This window comes from Polypterus senegalus, chromosome 1 (assembly GCF_016835505.1).
Source record: "Polypterus senegalus isolate Bchr_013 chromosome 1, ASM1683550v1, whole genome shotgun sequence".
NCBI classification, from domain to species: domain Eukaryota; kingdom Metazoa; phylum Chordata; class Cladistia; order Polypteriformes; family Polypteridae; genus Polypterus; species Polypterus senegalus.
The window spans coordinates 50,419,136-50,438,215 of NC_053154.1; positions in this window are offsets into that span (position 1 = coordinate 50,419,136).

A 19,080-nucleotide genomic window follows, 5' to 3' on the forward strand; every position below is an offset into this window, starting at 1 on the left:
AGCAGTATTCCTTGTTTTTCACACAAATAAAAGTTTTAAAAAAACTGTAGTAAGTTTTGGATTTTGCATCTTTGAAATTGCCAGCAAAACTCATTTTAGTGTTGATATATGCAAATCGAAACATACAGTACCTGTTTCACTCATCATTAGAAAGTGGTAAGGTTCAAACAGACATCCTCCTTCTTTCCTGCTGCACTAGTTCTCACAGCTAAACCAGTTCCACAGGCTTTTCTTACAACTCATATGAGCCATACCATGATAGGCAGGAGTCTCTGATAACCTGTTTCAAAGGTGAGCTTCCCAGTGTTATTTGTAACAAATGCTTTGATCTGCTCTTTCTTTAGCACAAACAAGACACTCAAATCCTACTATGATGTTCACTCTGCAACCCCCAAGGCCAGAGGTGATGTAATTTTACTTTATTTTCCTGAAAATTATGACGTGGAAAATAAGACATCAAAGTCAACAGCCCTACCACATTAGATTCTAAATGCTAGCATAGGCAGAGGTAAAAAAAAAAATGACCAGCTTTCCCAGTGTAGTGTCAGAGAAACCTAAACACAGTTGTATAGTTTTTTTAATGGCTTTTAAAATTTCTTCATGAGGAGCATATTTATTTCATGCTATTTTGAACAGTCTGCTTTCTTTCAATGAAAAAAACCCTGATGGGAAAAGTACTGGAGTCCTGTTGCCAGAGCATGTCTTGCTGTATTGCTTGTGAAAAAAAAAAATCTGTTTAAATATTTGTCCAACTGTGCCCTGTTTTGTCATATTGTAAATAACAGCTAAAAATTGAATTTGAAAGAGCTAAATATGCCAGTGGCATAACAGTGGCAACTATTCTTACAGCACCTTACTTCAGTAGTAGAAGCCAGCACTGTTTAATATCACTTAAGTCCATTCAATACACATAAAGGCATATGAATATGCATTAATAAGCATATTCAGCAGCACATACACATGTGAACGCACAGATATACAGAAAACATCACTAGGAGTGTGGCAATTCAGCTGTGTCAGTGCAAATCAAATTAAAGGAAGGAGGTTACAGAGGAGACAAGGGAAATTATATGTCCACTTCCTGAAAAGTCATTCAACCAGAGTAAGAACAATGGCCATTCTCTACATCTCCACCTTCTTTCATTCCCCTAAAACCACTTCTGTAAAAAGCTACTATAAAGTCAACAGCAATAAAATATGGTAAATAAATAAGAAAAATATAAAAATGAAAGATTTGGTTTTGTACAAGACAGTTCAAAGTCCATGAGCCAATTAGAAGGAACAAGTTTTAAGAGCAATTTAGAATTTTGTAGTAGAGTTTAGGGATTGAGAAAGAAATGAGTTTTGGACTTTGGGTGCACCATAAGAGAAGGCCCTTACATCATTAGTACTAAGGTTATAGTCTAGAAAAAAAAAGTAAACTGTTTCCTTTTAAAACTGAAGCTAGGAAGCACTTCTTTACGTAAAGAGTTGTGGGACTCTGACTAATGTACTTGAAGGAGAAACACTGACAACCTTTAAGGAGAATTTGGATGAGGCATTAGGATAGCTTAGCTATTAGCTAAATAAATGGACTTGATGGACTGAATGGTCTCCTCTTGTTTGTCAAGTTTCTTACATTGTTAAACCTGCTGATGAAGATAGTAGGGACCTGGAGGAACTGTTAGGTCTGATGAAGATATGCAAGATAGGTCAGAGCAAACTTATCAAGGGTTTTAAATGTTTCAATTTTTCCATTATTACTTTTGCTAAGGTGGACATCTCACAAACAACATGGAGTATAGAGTACATTATTTTCTTTTTTCTCCTCATGTCCTTCAGACAGCTTTAAAGGGGAGGGGCCCATGAATGCAAACACCATCATTTAGGGGTCAGGGCTAAACCGTAAACCAGAGACTTGCATTGTTGAATGAGTTCCAGTGTCAATTTTAAGGTTTATCTGGCTGCCTATACAGCACTGAAATGCTCTTTGGGCCGCATTTGGGCAGTCATAAAGATTTTCCATAGAAACAGGAAGCTAATGATGTTGAATGAATAGAGGCATGACAAGCCCAGTAAGCTTACAGTATGTGATAATCTGTATAGCAGAGTTCTGCCAGCCAAAATAGCATTGCAATAGTTAATGCAGGATGTGACCATGGCATTGACCAGAACATCTGCACTGTGTTGTTAATATGGTTTATCCGACTCTTTCTTCTAGGAGTAAGATGACCATTCATCTGAACATTACACTAATGTCCAAACCTCCATTTGATGTGGCTATATATTTAGTCCTTAAATGATTTGCTGCAGCATAACTGACAGACTGGCAAGAGTCAAGCATATTTAACGAGAATGTAGAAATCCAAGGAAGATTCCATACAGATTAACAGAGGGATGTACTGTAACAGGACTTCTGAGGATCCCATGTCTGCTGAGCGGCATTCTCTTGCCATATCAATGGATGGGGAAACCCACATAAGTGGGGAGGCCGAAGTGGAGAGGATATCTCTGTTCAATTCTGTTGTTCTCAGTCAACAGTGGAAAGAGAACAAAGGAATGACACTTCACTTAAACTTGCAAAGATAAGTAACTACAGAAACCATACCATTGGACGCCTATTTTATATTTTATAGAAAATTATTTGTTGTACTGGGTGATAATACATAAAGTAGAAAAGTGGAAACATTTGCTTGTCCCTCACCCACATTATTATGACAAGCTACCATATTTTTAGTTCATTCCTATTTGATGTATGGACACTGGGGACCAGATAAAACTGCAGACTGATTTACACTGCTATTTTACTGGACCAAGATTAATGGAGAGTTATAGCAGTATTGCATCTCCTTTACAGAGTGTCAGTTATCTCAGGTCCCAAAGTGCAAGCCAGTGATTTTGTCTTTCTTGATTGATATCCCTTTTTGATGAAGCACAATGAATAATATGGGATCACTTAAGAAATCACTATGTGGCCATAAATACCTCTTTGTAATTATAGATTATATTACCCAATATTATAACTCTGTCGCCCTGTGTAAAGTATATTTCTGAAGAATTAATAGGGTATCAGAGCAGACTGGAATCTGTAAGGGGATCTTAACAGATTAAGGGACTCATGGCAATCCAAATAATGTGCCTCTTGGGATAATAACATTCCTGCAAGTCCCCTGTTATATTTGTGGGGAAACAGTTGATGACAGACCTTTGTTCCTGTAAATCGTAACTGAAATGAACAATTTGCATAATGGGTAGATATGTGAATGACTTGATGTGATGGTCTGGGATGGCTACAGCAGTTTGACACAACTTGCACTCAAAACCATCAACAACATGACTGGGGTAAGCCATGCAATGAGGACACAGTCAAGAGTAAGATGCAAAGTGAATTTGTGCTCTTATTAACACAAATTCAAGGCAAACCATCAGAGGTTCAAGTCCACTAAATTGCAGAAGTGCAGTGCATCAAATAAATAAATAATTAAATAATCCATTAAAAGAGGTTGTGGCCACCAGGGGGTATACCAGCTCCCCGAACCCAACACATATAGACACCAGTTCAGCACAATATACTTTTTTATTTGGCCGTGGGAAACTCTTCCCAGCTAGTTTCCCACTAATACAGCACAGCTACACAGGCACAGTTAAAGCAACAATACAAGACTTTTCTTCTCTTCTTCTCTTTTTTCTTCCACTTCCACTCCGCCTCCAGCAAGTGTCATCTCTCTCCCTCCTGATTTTGGTGGAAACTCGTTTTATGCTGCACCTGAGAGTACTCCAGGTGGCTCATTAATGAGGTCTGGAAGTACCCCAGGTGTAGTAGAAGCCCAACAAAGTAGGGCTCTGCAGCTCCCCCTGGTGGGCCACACAAAACCCAACAGGGCTGTGCCAAAATTCAACTCCCATGGATCCTTGTGGGAATCTAAGGCACTGCTGCAACTTAGTGGGGGGCTTCTATCTAGTCCTCTGTCAGAGGCAGTGTCCTGTGCACATTTGCTCCCCCGGTCCTTACTTTATGACGACCTCCCGACTGGGAAAGTGTGGTTCGTCACAAGGTATAATCAGAGAAGGTTAAAATCAGTGTTAAGATCACTATTCCATTAAAATTGTGTAGAAATCGTTTCTCCTTTTGTCTCTCTTTCTATTGCTCTCCTCACACAGTGCACCTTCTCCTCTTTGTCTCCCCAGCTCACTTATATGTCCAAGTAAAAATGTTCTCCCTCCTTGAATGAATGAAGATGTACATTTTGCATGGCACAATGATGATTGGATGGCCTTACAGTCCAAATCTCTAAAAACATGTGGACACAGTTGGAAACTTATTATAGGCAAATTTTGCAGAAATGTTACAATATTTTTCTTCCTGCAAAGAACAACAGACAGATGAAATAAATTGCTAAGTAGTATGGTGGAAAGTAGGAGTTATCGGATCTTTAAGTCTCAACTTGATATTATTTTGAACAATCTAGATTATTAGGATGGATGAGCTTGTTGGGCCAAATGGCCTGTTCTTGCAACATCTATTCTAATGTTCTAATGTTCCCTGATTCAAATCCTTTGCCTCAATGATTTCTGTATACAGTTCTGTATAATCCCTGTTCTTTCCATCTCTGCATGCATTTGTCACCCACATTTCCAAAAAACGTGTGTTAGGTTAACTGGTGGTTTTATGGTGGTCCCATCTGGGCACGTGCATAAGTAGCTTCTGTGATGGACAGGTTACACCATCCAGGGTTGGCTCCTGTTTCTGCACCCAGTGTTGCTACAATAGATTCCGGCCCCCAAAACTCTCAACTGGACTAAATGGAGAATACCTGAGTTTTAATGCATTCAAAATGTTTTCCCCACTCATAATTTAATTAACTAATTTAAAGGGAAAATGCTTTTTGTTCATGCCACTACATAGTCTGGCCAATAAATATTTAATATATACATAAAGAGGACAACGAAACTACTTTCTTTCTACGATAGTTCCATCTCATTTTTGCTAAAGACTAACCTTTTGGGATTCATCAAATCAAGCTAAATAATGCACAAAGTCAGGAAAGAAAATAAAATCAATTAAAGAAATTAGTTTAAGCAGTCCTGATTGCTTACTGAATTGATTGCTTTTTCTTGGAAGTATATTAGCAGTAAAATGAAACAATAAAAGTTATAATAAACATAATGGACATGAAATGGTTTTTATTTACAATTACAATACCTTCAGCATGAAGACGTTGCCATTTATTTTATACCCCCCGCTATGGCAAAATTACATGTTTCAAGAGTACATTATATGGAGGAGGTGAAGGTCTTTTTTAAATGCAAGTGCCATTTTAGATGGCAAAAAATCCTCCTTATAACCAATTCTGAAGCCTGAAGCCAAACACATTTTCAGCTTTCTCTGATAGAACTGAGCAGCATAAGGAATGTATTAACTCTGAACGAGTTACAATCTGCTGTGTGAAATAGAAATGCAGAATCATTTGGAAGGTAGCCAAATCAGTGACATAGTTACAGTGAGATATTTGTCAGGGATAGAAATGAAGAGTGCATCTGACCAAAGCCTTAAAGGCAGTGCTGGGATAACCACAGCCGCTGGGCCATATGTCATTCCTAGAGTACCACGAATGCTGTTTGGATTTTTTTTTAGCAGTATGATATAGATTTCAAAAACACAAATGATGCTGTCCTAAAATAGGCGTAATGGGAACAGAAGATATTGTTACTACTTTACATTTTTCAGGCACCACGGCTCAGTTTCTGGTCTGCTGTCTGCCTATGAGCCAGAGAACGTTTGCCAAATCCGTGTGGATTGTTTGTTTCTTCAATGGGCCAAAGACATGCAGGTTTACTCTAAGTGGACATTCTAAATTGGCACCGTGTGAGTGGGTGTTCATATGTATGTGTGAAAATGCACTCAGATTGTGGGCTTGCATTACGCTTGACAATGCTGGAAATACAGGTAGGACCCCTGAACTCTATGACCCTGCAACAGAAGAAAAGTCATTAGATGGATTAAATATCCCAAAATAATAAAACTGTAATTTCATATGTTCAAATAAATTACCTGTCCCTCAAAAACACTATTTGTATAAAAATAATTGACATTAAACCTTTCTTTAATCCAGTATGCAATCAGTTCTGAACATTTTTAACATTAAAATATATTTATTGTCACAACATCCTATAATAAATTCTTGCCATTAAAAGCTTTTACCATTTCATTTATTTAGATTTTTTGAGTGACTATTTGCATGACCTGCTCTCTTATTATCAAATTTATGACAACATCAGCAATTTTATAGCCCTTGAAAAATGTAAACTGCCTTCATGACCCACACTATTTGATGCATGAGCACATTCACAAAACAAATGCTGCACATTAATATTTTTTCTCTGAGTGAACTGGTTTACTCCATCTCCTAAATTGTAACCATTTATGTGTCATTATCCAATTTCTAAACAACAATCGGTTTCAGAGCAAATAATAAAAAATGAATACTAGATATTAAAAAAGCGATGATCATTTTGCAGTGCTTAAGTATAAATGGTTTGCTGTAGTTCTGGGACATGAATACCTGGAGAAAATGTTAAATTTAGCCACATGTTCTCAACTGAAACAAAAGGATAAAAACTTCTACATAACGCTTTGTATTGATTTTTTATAAATATTTTCAAATAAGAGTAGGGCATCAGTTTATTGCAACACCTTTTAATTAAGACACAACCCCACAGAGGCCAATTAATCTACCGTGCCTTACTGGGATAGGATCTGATTTAGATAGATAGATAGATAGATAGATAGATAGATAGATAGATAGATAGATAGATAGATAGATAGATAGATAGATAGATAGAACTTTATTTGTTCCCTGGAGAAAATATGGCTTTTTACAAAAGCTCTTTAAATAAATACAATACAATACAATACAGGAAGTGCCGCAATGGGCTTTAACAGGCCCTGCCTCTTGACAGCCCCCCAGCCTTGACTCTCTGAGAAGACAATGAAAAACTCCCAAAAAACCTTGTAGGGAAAAATGGAAGAAACCTTGGGAAAGGCAGTTCAAAGAGAGACCCCTTTCCAGGTAGGTTGGACGTGCAGTGGGTGTCAAAAGAAGGGGGTCAATACAATACAATACACAGAACAGAACAATTCCTTAATACAGCATAAAAATAAAAATTTTAGAAGTATGGAGCAGAATTTAACAGTAGATGATATCACATAATAAGATTTGGATATTTTTAGAGTCCTGCTGACCTCATCCATCAAGCTGCCTCCCCCATTTGGCCATTCCACGGCTAAAACAGTGCTGGGACAGCCAATCCAATGAAAGGACCCCTCTTTCCCATGATTCCTGCGATCCTCCATCCAGGATGACTTTAGCATAGGCAGGCAAACAACTTGGCAGGTGGGCCGTGGCACCAATTGCCACATTTGAGTACGGAGAACAGAAACAGAATAGGTGAGGGTTAGTATTCAATTATAACTCTCATGTTACTTATGTTTTAGTGCTAATGACTGACAACAGTGATGCAGTCTATACAGTTAATCAGCAGCTCTAGTCAGGATATGCTAAACTGAAGTAGTGAGCCGGGATTTAAAAGCTGAGACCGAAGGGGCATCTCTTTTTGAAGCAGATAGACCATTCCACAGTTTAGGGGCCCTGCAACTAAAAGCTCGACCTCCCACTGTTATTTTATTAATCCTTGGAATCATAAGCAGACCTGCATCTTGAGATCTTAATGTATGCTCATTAATGCTTTATATGTTAAAAGGAGGATTTTGAAATCTGCAACTAAACTTAACCGGGAACCAGTGTAAGGATTTAAGAACTGGAGTTATGTGTTCATATTTTCTTGTTCTTGTAATAATTCTTGCAGAAGCATTTTGGATTAACTGGAGGCTGTATAGAGAACAGTTTGAAAAGCCAGTGAACACCGCATTGAAGTAGTCAATCCTGCTAGAGATAAATGCATGAATTAATTTCTCAGAATCCTGTTTATTTAGAAAGCGCCTTAATTTCCTAACATTTTTAAGATGGAAGAAACATGTTTTGGACAACTTTTTAATATGCGCTTTAAATGACATGCTAGAATCAAAGATAACTCCTAGATTGTGGGCTGATTGAGTAAAATTAATTGGGATTCCAACTGAGTTAAATGATGACAGAATATTGCTGTGATCAGCGTCATTCCCTCCAACAATTAAAATCTCTGTTTTATCTGTATTTAAAGACAAGTAGTTCTCATTCATCCACTCCTTTAATTTGCTAACACAACTAATTAAAGACAACATCGGAGAAACTTCACTTGGTTTAAATGAAAGCTATAACTGGGTGTCATCTGCATACGAGTGAAAATTAACATTATGTTTCCTAATGAGAGATCCCAGTGGAAGCATGTAAAGTGAAAACAGTAAAGGTCCCAGTACTGAGCCCTGCGGGACACCATATTGAACTTCTGTGTATAATAATGGAGTACTGTCAGCACATTTCTGTACATATTGGAATCGATTTGATAAATAAGAACTAAACCAAGTGAGCACGAGGCCTGTAAGCCCAACATCGTTTTCTAGCCTGTGCAGTAAAATAGAATGGTCAGTGGTGTCAAATGCTGCACTTTAGTCCAACAACATAATTACAGTGGAGTTTCCTTCATCAGAGGATATCAGAATGTCATTTACAACCCGTGTTAGTGCCGTTTCTGTACTATGACCAGTGCGAAAACCAGACTGGAATTTCTCAAATAAATTGTAATGCGTAAGGTGTGACTGAAGCTGACTGGCAACTACTTCAGTCACACCTTAAATATTACAATTCATTTTATTTTTTTATTTATTGAATCATTACATATTGTAAATTGATAGATAACAATGTATATATTCACACACACTATGGTCTGAACACACACCAGAATGACTAAAAAGAAAAATGTTTCATATGGCTGTCATATTTATAGTAAGGCGTCATGCAGACATATTGCTGTTAGTATAAAGGGGCCCCAGTCATGTTTCTTAACACACTTCTGATGAATAATTTGTTGGCCGAAAGTCCTCAGTGTTAGTGGGTCAGAGAGAGGATGTGCAGCATTGTTCACAATGGCATTCAGTTTTGTTTTAATTTTCTCCTTTACTTCTACCTCTGGGGGTCCAGAGTGTCCAATAACTGTGCTTACCCTTCTAACTACTTTGTTAATCTGAAGGACTCACTTGAAGTGATGTTACTAGCCCAGCACACCACGTCAAAAATAACACTGGCCATCAAACAGTTGTATGACAATATTACAAGAGCTAAATTACATTAATTGTGTTACTTTTAGGTAAGGAGGTGCTTCACATATCTTGAGTTTGAATCTCATCCCAGTAACTGTGTATGAGGTATTTCAATATTCTCCATGTCTGTATGGGTTCTTTAGAAGTCAAACACTATGAGACAGGCATTAGGAAACATTCCACTGTGACCCAGGAAACAGAATCCAAAATGCAGACAAAGCATCTCAGCATAGAACTCTAAATACACCAAGGTTCTTGACTAGAAGACTTTCACAAAGGCCTAATGGACACAGTGCTGTCCTTGTTCTTTCATACAAAGCTAATGCTGCATTTTTAATTTCCCTGCCCCTGAAAATGTGTGACTGATGCTTCATTGGCATCATCAGGAAACAAAGACAGATGGATAGGCCTGGGGCAAACATCACATGAAAGGATAGAGCTGGGGTGAGTCCAAGATTTCTCCTTGACAGTGTGGGTTCTTCCCAGACAGTCCTGAGGCTTTGCACGATGCAAACTGGTATTATCAGGCTGAATGGATGCTTTATTTTGGTTTGGTATGAATGATTAAGACACTTCTATGCAAATGAACAAGATCAACATTTACAGTTTGTTCCTGTATTTCGTGTGCTGTTGCTGCTGTAAACATTGGATTTCTGCAACCCTATGTGAGAGGATGTTAGTTGAGAAAAAGGAGGAACAGACACATTTTAATGAAATTTTCTTACCAATACTCACTGTATAATTTCAGCATTAAACACATTTTATTAAATTTTACTCAAGTTTTTGGATCTTTTAGCTGTAGGGACTCTAAACTCATTAAATTATATTCAAAGTCTCCTTATTTAGCCTACAATTCTTTGTGAAAACTGTTGATAAGGATTCTCGTATTGATTTTAAATTATTTTAAATATTATTATGTATTTAGCATTTCTTTGTCTCAGCATCAGCCAATGGCATTTGGTTCACTGTCATTTTTATTGTTATCCCTTCTGTCATTTGAAATGGACATTGAAGTAGGATTGACTATTGCAATGCATTATCCTCTGGCTGTTCAAATCATTCTGGAAGTGGATTTCAGTCCAAGAATTATTGCACAAATTTGGAAATATGAACACGTACTGTAACTCCACTTCTCAAATCGTTGCACTGGCTCCAGCTTAGCTGCTTAGGGCTGTTTTTAAAATCCTAGCTGCAACATATAAAACCTTAACTGGTCAAAGCATTGCTTACTTGTCTTACTTATCTGAACTTACAAACTAGAGCACACATTAACGTCTCAAGATGCAGGTCTACTTGTGATTCCAAGGATTCATGAAAGAAAAGTAGGATGTCAAGCTGTTAGTTACAAGGCCCCAAAGCTGTGGAATGATCTGCTACTATAAGAGGTGCCCCTTCAGTCTCAGCTTTTAAATCCAGGCTTTAGTCTAGCATACCCTGACAAAACTTGATGATTAGCTGTGCGTACTGTATTTCTTTTTTTTAGTCATTTGTACAAAAATATGAGTATAACAATATTTAAAAACTGTTACTAACCCTTGTCTATTCTGTTTCTCTCCTCAAGATGCAAAAGTAATCTCAGATACTGGGAGCATTGAAATCGATGGACAAAAAGATTCTTTCTTCAAATTGGAAGGCCCAGCACAGACTCTACTATAGAATGCCCATGAAGAATTGGGCTGTTAGTTTGCAAAGGTCTCCATGACCCTATTGGGGTCTGACTTTGTCTGTAATTTTCTGCTTTACAATTGATAGTCGACCCATCCAGAACCTTATTTTCTCCAGGGATGTTGCTGACTTGTTTTCCTCTCCTCCGTTGTCACCTATTAATGAGCAGATACTTGTTTTCCAATTTTGCTAATCGGTTTCTAACTTGTTTTCTGTGTGTTTTAATGAATCTACGTCTTTACATGTAGTAATTCTGTATTTAGTAATTTGTAAAATCTACATTTTCAATTTACAATGTGCCTGCACTCTGAAACTGAACACCGAATTGAATTGCATTTATTAGTACTAATGATGGTCCCAGTGATACAGCTGGATATTTCACCAGTGATTCTGTCTTTGCCCCGTTGTAATATTTCAGTTCCCAGATAGAGACTGAATGAACAGTTGACCAAGAAAAGATGTAATCTGCAAAGACTATTTTCTCTTTTTTGTTCTAGTGGGTGTTAGTCTCATAAACTGTTATTTTTCAATATAATTATTACTACATTAAACATTTACAAAAAATAAATGTACATCCACGTTATCAAGCATAAATCTACCCCAGTGCTTTTGTTTGTCACCTTCCAAAAGCATATCCTTATATTTAAAGCAGTGAGTGAATTCACTGTCATCAAGTAAACTCGTGATTGACTACACTGTCATCAAGTGGTTTCTATCCACTGATTCAGTACAAAATCAAGTTTCCATTTATATCATATGTCAATTGATATTACTATAGAACGCAGCAGAGAAAAGAGCAAACAAAGAGACAATAAACACAATTTATTATTCATTACTTATTTATTATTTGGAAATTAATCTTCAAATGCAATGCAAATAAACACAATGAGTGAAAAAAATAAAATACTTTTAGAAATGAAACAAGTTTTCTTGTGTCTGTGCTGCCCTTATTTGCCAATATATAGCTATGTTTTTCAGGTCATGAAGACAGAAGTTTCAATGTATGGTAGTTATACTCACTAATCACAGTGCCAGAAAGTTGATTAGCACAAACAAGTAAAAATTTCACTGTTATGTGTACGTATGACAGTAATGATCCCATGACCTGTGGCAATCTATTGGTCTATTCATACACTTGAAATTTTGTATGTACAAATTGTCGATGTTTTGTGTTTTTACATTTTCCCTGTGTCTTCTTGGATTTTTCACTAAGTATTCCAGTTTTTCTCCACATCCTATTCATTGAGTTAATTGGTGAGCTTAAACTGACCTTGTATGAGTGACTGGGGTGTGTGGCTCAGTATGCTTGCTTTGCAATGGATTGGCACATCATCTACGCTTGATTCTTGTCTTCTAAACTATGCTCCTAAAATTGGTTTAACAAGATTCAGGACACAGACGGATGCTTTTATGGTTTATTTTAACTATGTTTTATTTCCAAGTCACGGGACGGGTCTATCATACAGCACATGTATGTCCACACTCACCCCCATTTACACCTGCTTTGGGAAGTGAAGAGAAGATGGGCACAATGAGTAAAACCCATGCAGGCATTGGGGGATTGTGCAAACTCCACACTGGCAGAAAATTAAATCTTATGTGTGCTAACAGTGGCAATCAATGTGCCACCATGCCACCTTCACTGTTTACTATAGCTGAAATTTCTAAGAATGTTAAATATGATGTTTAAAAAAAAGTCTGACTTAGCTGTGTTGCTAGCATGTTATGACTTATTATTGAGTTGCTGCTAAATGGCATAATTGCTAACTACATAATGAACATTACTGTATTTACATTTTTCGTAACTTTGTTATTTTATGAATACTTCTAATAATGGCTTAAAAATACCTGACCTAAGCAGCAGTGTTATAGCGGACATTCTTACCAGGACACTGGTAAAAGTTAATGGGAGAAACATTTAAGATGTAAGCCAGGAAGCACATTTTCATGCAGAGAATTGTGGGAATTTGGAAAAAGCTGCTCTCTCGAATAGTAGAAGCATAAGCCTTATAACTTTTAAGAAGCTTCAATTGACCTAACAAGCTGGGTGTACTGAATTGTCTCATATCACTTGTCTTCCTTTTTATGTTTTTATGTTCTTGTTATTAAAGGCATTAAAATAATTGAAAAATGTATAGTTTTTAGTAGATAATCAAGCATTCACGTAAGTCAATAAGTAGCAAATTAATAATCTAATTGTCTCTTGCAGATATACACATCCTACATGTGTTTTTTTTATTTGTACACTTTGAAACTGGCTTTTTATCCAAACAAACAAAACAAATTGAACAAAAACTGTCAGTTGAATGTTACTTCCACTTGTACTCTTTGAAATGTTATGTCTTTTTTTTCTTTTGTTATGTATTTCCATTATTACTATTATTATGAAATTAGTTTTGTTAAATAGGAACATTCAAAATAATGTTTTACTGAGAAAAAATTACCATAAATGACAGTAATCAAAAGTCACGTGAATTAAACAACTAAAATGGTGATTAAGACTGCTGTCATATATGACACTTAAAGTATTACATGCAAAAGTATGAAATATAAAACCGTGCAATTTGACAACAATGGTTTTATAAAAATAAACCATTAGAGGACAGCACAGAATTTCACTTCATTTTCAAAGCACAAGAAAAACTGCAAAGGAAATGAATTTTGCTTTCAAAAAGCAGCAGGTGAGGGGAGCCAGTTTTGCATACTGTATGTAATATTTTTAGAAATCGAAAGGATATTCCATTTAAATATATTGAATACCTTGTTAGAAAAAAAACAGAAGGTTGCATTCCTAAGCCTTTCACTACTATCAACAGAATACAACAGTTGTAATGAAAATACATCAGAAAGGATAAACGCACTGAGCCTGCGAACATCCTGATTTGAGGTTTACACATCACACCGCAAAGATAACACCAAGAATGGCAGACAAGACGTATCCTCTATTTCTCTTTCTTATTTCCAGCTAAGGTTATTCTGCTGTTATTCTGTCTTTGACAGCCTCATGCTTGAAATCTCTGGATTGCATTTCATTTAGTATCTGGAAATCCTTCTTTCTTAACTGAGCCTTTCTTGACCTGTCAGATTAGCATGTCAACTGACACAAATTAGTTGGTTTGATATTTATTTTGGGTTGGATGAGTTCAATACAGTCTAGCCTGCAGACCTCCACAGCTTTAATCTGTTGAGAAGTTAATAATTTTGCAGACATCCAGTGATGTTTAGCTTCCTTTGCATTGCACGTTAGTCATGTTATGTGATATGCCTAGTCGTTTGTACCTTTCTCAACACGTCAGTTTCAAGGTGTACCATGTGCTTCATTCTCATAAGACATACACTATTGTTAAGGTTAGGTCTGCAAGAGGGTTATCTTTTTCTAATAGATTTTTCCTACCCACTGCCACCTTCTTCCAATGATCAGTCCCCACACATTAGCCCTACGACCTCAACAAGTCCTACCACTTCAACTGGTATAATCAGTTGTTGATTCCACCTCTGATTATCAGTATGAGCTGTCTATAACTGAAGACCAAGTGAGGACACAACTGCTACAAACAGGAATAGCTGCCAGACCAGATGGAGCCAGTCCTTGAGTTCGTAAGGCCTGTGCTGACCAACATTGTGGTGTCCTCTGTCACAGAAGGCAAGTGCCTCTTCATCTGATGACTACAGAGCAGTGGCACTTACTTCTCACATTATGAAGACATTTGAGAGATTAGTCCTGCCCTATGAGTCCTCCTCTGGTAGATCACCTGGACTGACTGGTTAAGACAGGTTAAGATAAGGCAGTTTATTTGTGCATATTTACACAAAAATGGTTACAGGATACATATCAAGCCACTATCACTTTCTATGATATTCCTTATTAAAACATCATATGACACTAGGAAGAAAGGATTTTCTGGAGTGATTTCTGTAGGTTTTCAAGGCGATTTACCGAAGTTAAGTTCTACATGAAATGGATGTATGTCATCAGTTGATATGATTTCCAATTTCAGTAGCATTGTCCTCTGAGGCAGGCTTACCAAGTCATCTAAATCAGCCCCAATAACTTTAGCTACATGCTTAGTAATCTGCTGGGGCTTTTATAAATTTCAGTTTGTCAGACTTCTAAACCAGGCAATGAAGCTGAAAATGATAACAGACTGACTCATACTGCGATAAAAGGGCAACATTATGTCTCTGTCTACTTGAAATAGTCTGAGTTTGTGGAGGAGAAATAAACAAAGATTGCATTTAGGAATTTGTTTTTGTATTTGTATTCAAGTTAAGATTATTATCTAGGCTAGTTCCTACGTATTTATATTTAGTCACTATTTCTACCAACAATGGGTGAACATACAGGTACACATTTCTGCCTCTTAAAGACAAGTATCATTTCTTTGGTCTTTTTGACATTCAGAGCAAGACAGATCTTATTGCACCAGTTTACCATACAGTCCACTTGAATTAGATAGTTGCTGTCATCTTCCCCAGATATACGTTCTATGAGTATGGTGTCATCAGCATACCTAGCAGTGGTCATTGCTTTGTCTTAGGTCAAGTAAGTACAGAGGAAATAGTAATGGTGATAAGACACACCCCTGGGGGGCTGCATGAGTCTGACAAAATGTCCTGTACTTTGGCTGTCTGTGAAAGATTTAAAAGAAAGTCCTGAATCCATAATGTGATAAATGGGTTAACATGCATACTGTTCAGTTTCCTAATCAGTATGTGAGGCTGGATGGTATTGAACGCTGAAGAAAAATCCAAACATTGTGCTCTGACATATGAACCAGGTTTATCGAGAAAGGTGTAGATTTGATGTAAGATAACAAGCAGAGCATCTTCCACACTTCTGTTTGCACTATAAAGCAAATTGGTTGTTATCTTGAAAAGTATTTGTCTCTGTCATTAAAATATTTTTTACCAAAAGGTCAAAGCATTTCATTGAAATAGTGGTGAGTGCCACTGGCCTGTAGTCATTCAAACAGCTTGGCCTGGAAAGCTTACAAACTTGGGTAATGATTGATTGTTTCCACAGCTTAGGTACAATACCTCAGGTCAGAGACCAGTTTAAAAGCAAATGAAAAATTGGACAGAGCCTCTTAAAACAGGACTTTAGGAGATATGCTGTCTGGCCCCAACAATCTTTTTGCTTCAACCTGTCACTTCACTGAAACTGACCTCAATCACAGCAGTATTCCTGATGTTTTTATAAAGCATCTCCTTTATTTCTGCAAGTTCAGTACTGAAATCATGTGTTTCAAATCTGGTAAAAAAGGAACTAAGTTCTTTTGGTAAAAGCTTGTGGCCTTTGTCTCCTGGAAAGTTCACACTCTTTTTTAAAACCCAGTCCCATGATTTTTTTAGAGCTTTCCGAACCTGCTTTGGATTGTTATTATTAAAACACCCCTTCAGTTGTCCCATACATCTCTTAATTTTGTTTAATTCACTTTTTAATACTTTGCTGTAAAAATAATTTTTCTTCTGTCTTATTTTCTTAATGAGTATGCTGTTTTTCCAATAGTAATGCTTTAATCTCTTTAGTGATCCATGGCTTACTGTTTGTGTACATCTTGACAGTTCTTTCCTTAACTATCACTCACTCACAGAATTTCATATATTCACTTACAGTGTAAGTAGCCTCAATCAGTGTGGGGATGTCACCAAATTCCACTCAGCTCAGGAGAAGAATTCCTGCAGTTCTTGTACACTGTCATTGCACCAGTTTTGGTATTGCTGGTTCTTCTCGTTTCAGTTTCTACTTGTACTTTGGGAGTAATGAATAATGACGTTGTCAGATGCACACAGGGCCACTCTATGATGTGATATGTAGGCGCCAGGGATGTTTCTATAACACTTGGCCAGTGTTCTGTTTCCTCTAGTATAAATATTCAGGGTACTGATGGTAATGTGGTAATACTGATTCCAGATTACATAAAATAAAATCACCCATCACAAGTTTGAAGGAGCCAGATGATTTTGTTTCTAGTTTCTGTATCATTGCAAAAATCATTTCAGCTTCAGCTCCCACATTAGCATGTGGCGGTATGTAAACTACGGTCACAAATAATAATCTTTTGATTGATAGTATGGATGAAGTCCGATGGTGACTAGTTTAATATTCGACATACAGATGCGCTCTTTTGCACCACCTTTTGTTAATGTAAAGGCTGACCCTATCACTCGACTGCTCACCAGAAGCAACGTTTCTGTCTTGCTTTACACAAATTCATCTATCAACAGCTGTATCCAAGTCGATATTCTTAAAACAGGTCACAGTAGAGCACATCAGACAGCTTTCACAGTACTCATGGAGGTATCATGAAGATGCTCTCAGTTCATCTAGTCCAGGGATGGGCAATGTCATTCCTGAAGAGCCTTTCATTCAAACCTAATTTCTTATTTAGAAACCAATCCTTGTCAATCTCAGACCTTATTTAATTTTATGGCTTTTTGCTCTGCAATGTAAGGTCTTATATCTGAGGATATCATCCAAGTGATTTGAAGCCTAAAAAAGGATAATTTTTCAGTCTTTTACATTTTCTAATAACTGTTTTATTAAATCAAAAGTGTATGATGAACACACACAGAGATATAAATGGAAACAAGCTTGATGGAGAACCATTGGCTGCTTTGTCATTTACATCTTATTGTTAATGAGGAGCCATTAAAACACTGAATGCAGCTGTTTAAGATTATTAAGGGTGTGAAACCTTAACAAGCAACACCACTAAAATGAAGCATCAAAATGTCACTTAAGAAATAAGTGCTTCATCAGCAATAATTGACTTCTCATTAAGAAACTGGGTTGGAACAAAAACCTGCAGCCACTGCTGCTCTCTAGGACCGACTTTGCCCACCGTTGATCTAGTCCATCTCACTGGACTGTGCGTTACTCATAATGATAATTGGCAAAGTTATTTTAAAACTACTCCGTCTATGACATACTCAAAAGTCCACCTCTCTTTTCCTCAATGTCTGGGTTAAATTCATCTGGTATATTAGTAGTACTTGGGGAGTAACTGGTTGCTGGTCTCATTGACAGCACATCCTGGCTGTAAATGAACAATGGCAGCCGCACACCTGGGATATCCTGCGCATTTATTGCGCAAGTGTTCTGTTGGATTCCAAAGGTGATAACGATCAAAAGTAAAAAAAACTTTCACAGATTTTCTAAAGCATTTTATCGAAATAACTACTCACAAACCAGTAAAAGAAAACAAAAGAAATGATTTCACAAGATTTGGATACACTGAGAAGCCTGATATAGTACAGAAACTGGAAATCACACCTGGTCATGCTATTTGCAGAAGTTCTTAGATGATTCTGTACTTATGGGGTGTATTGATAAAGAGGGATGAGGCAGAGTATAGGAGTCAGAGGGAGAATTTTAATTCTTGGTGCAGAAAAAATTGTCCATATCTTAACAACAGAAAAACCAAGGGAGTGGTTATTGACTTTCACCACACCAAAGAGCCTCTACGACTGGTTATTATTCAGGGACTGCATGTAGAAATGGTGCACTCCTACAAGTATTTGTGACATCACATCAGTGACAAGCTGGACTTGTCCCAAAACACAGAGAAACTATATAAGAAAGGAGGGAGAAGACTTTTTTTTTCTCAGGACTTAATTCTTTGTGATATTCAGTGTAACTTTTTATGCTGAGGTGTGCTGGGTGGATAACATCACTTCATTAGAGGCCCACTAAATCAACAAGCTAATTAAAATGGCAGGCTGAGTTATGGGATGCACTCTGGACACCCTGGAGGTAGTAGCAAAGGAAAAAATGAAGACAGAATTGAGTGTCATTATGTACAATGCTGCACATCCTCTCTTTGACACATCAACACTGAGTACTTTTAGACAAAGTATTACTCAGTCATTCTGGTGTGTGCTTAGACCATAGAGTGTGTTGTGTGTCTATGTGTGTGTGTGTGTGTGTTTATTTATTTATTTGTTTGTTTAATGAGCTTCAATAAAAGGCTACATGCTTTCCTTTGGAAACATAGAGTTCTATTTATCTATCTATCTGTCTATCTTACACAGGAGTAAAGATGACAATCAAGTGGGCACATTTTGTAGTTTGTCATGTTGTGTTATAGGACTGTCTCTCAGGTAGTGACACTGAGTTGCAATGCTGCAGGCCACAGCCATACCCTTCTTGGAGTTTCTGCTGTGTACATCATGTAAAA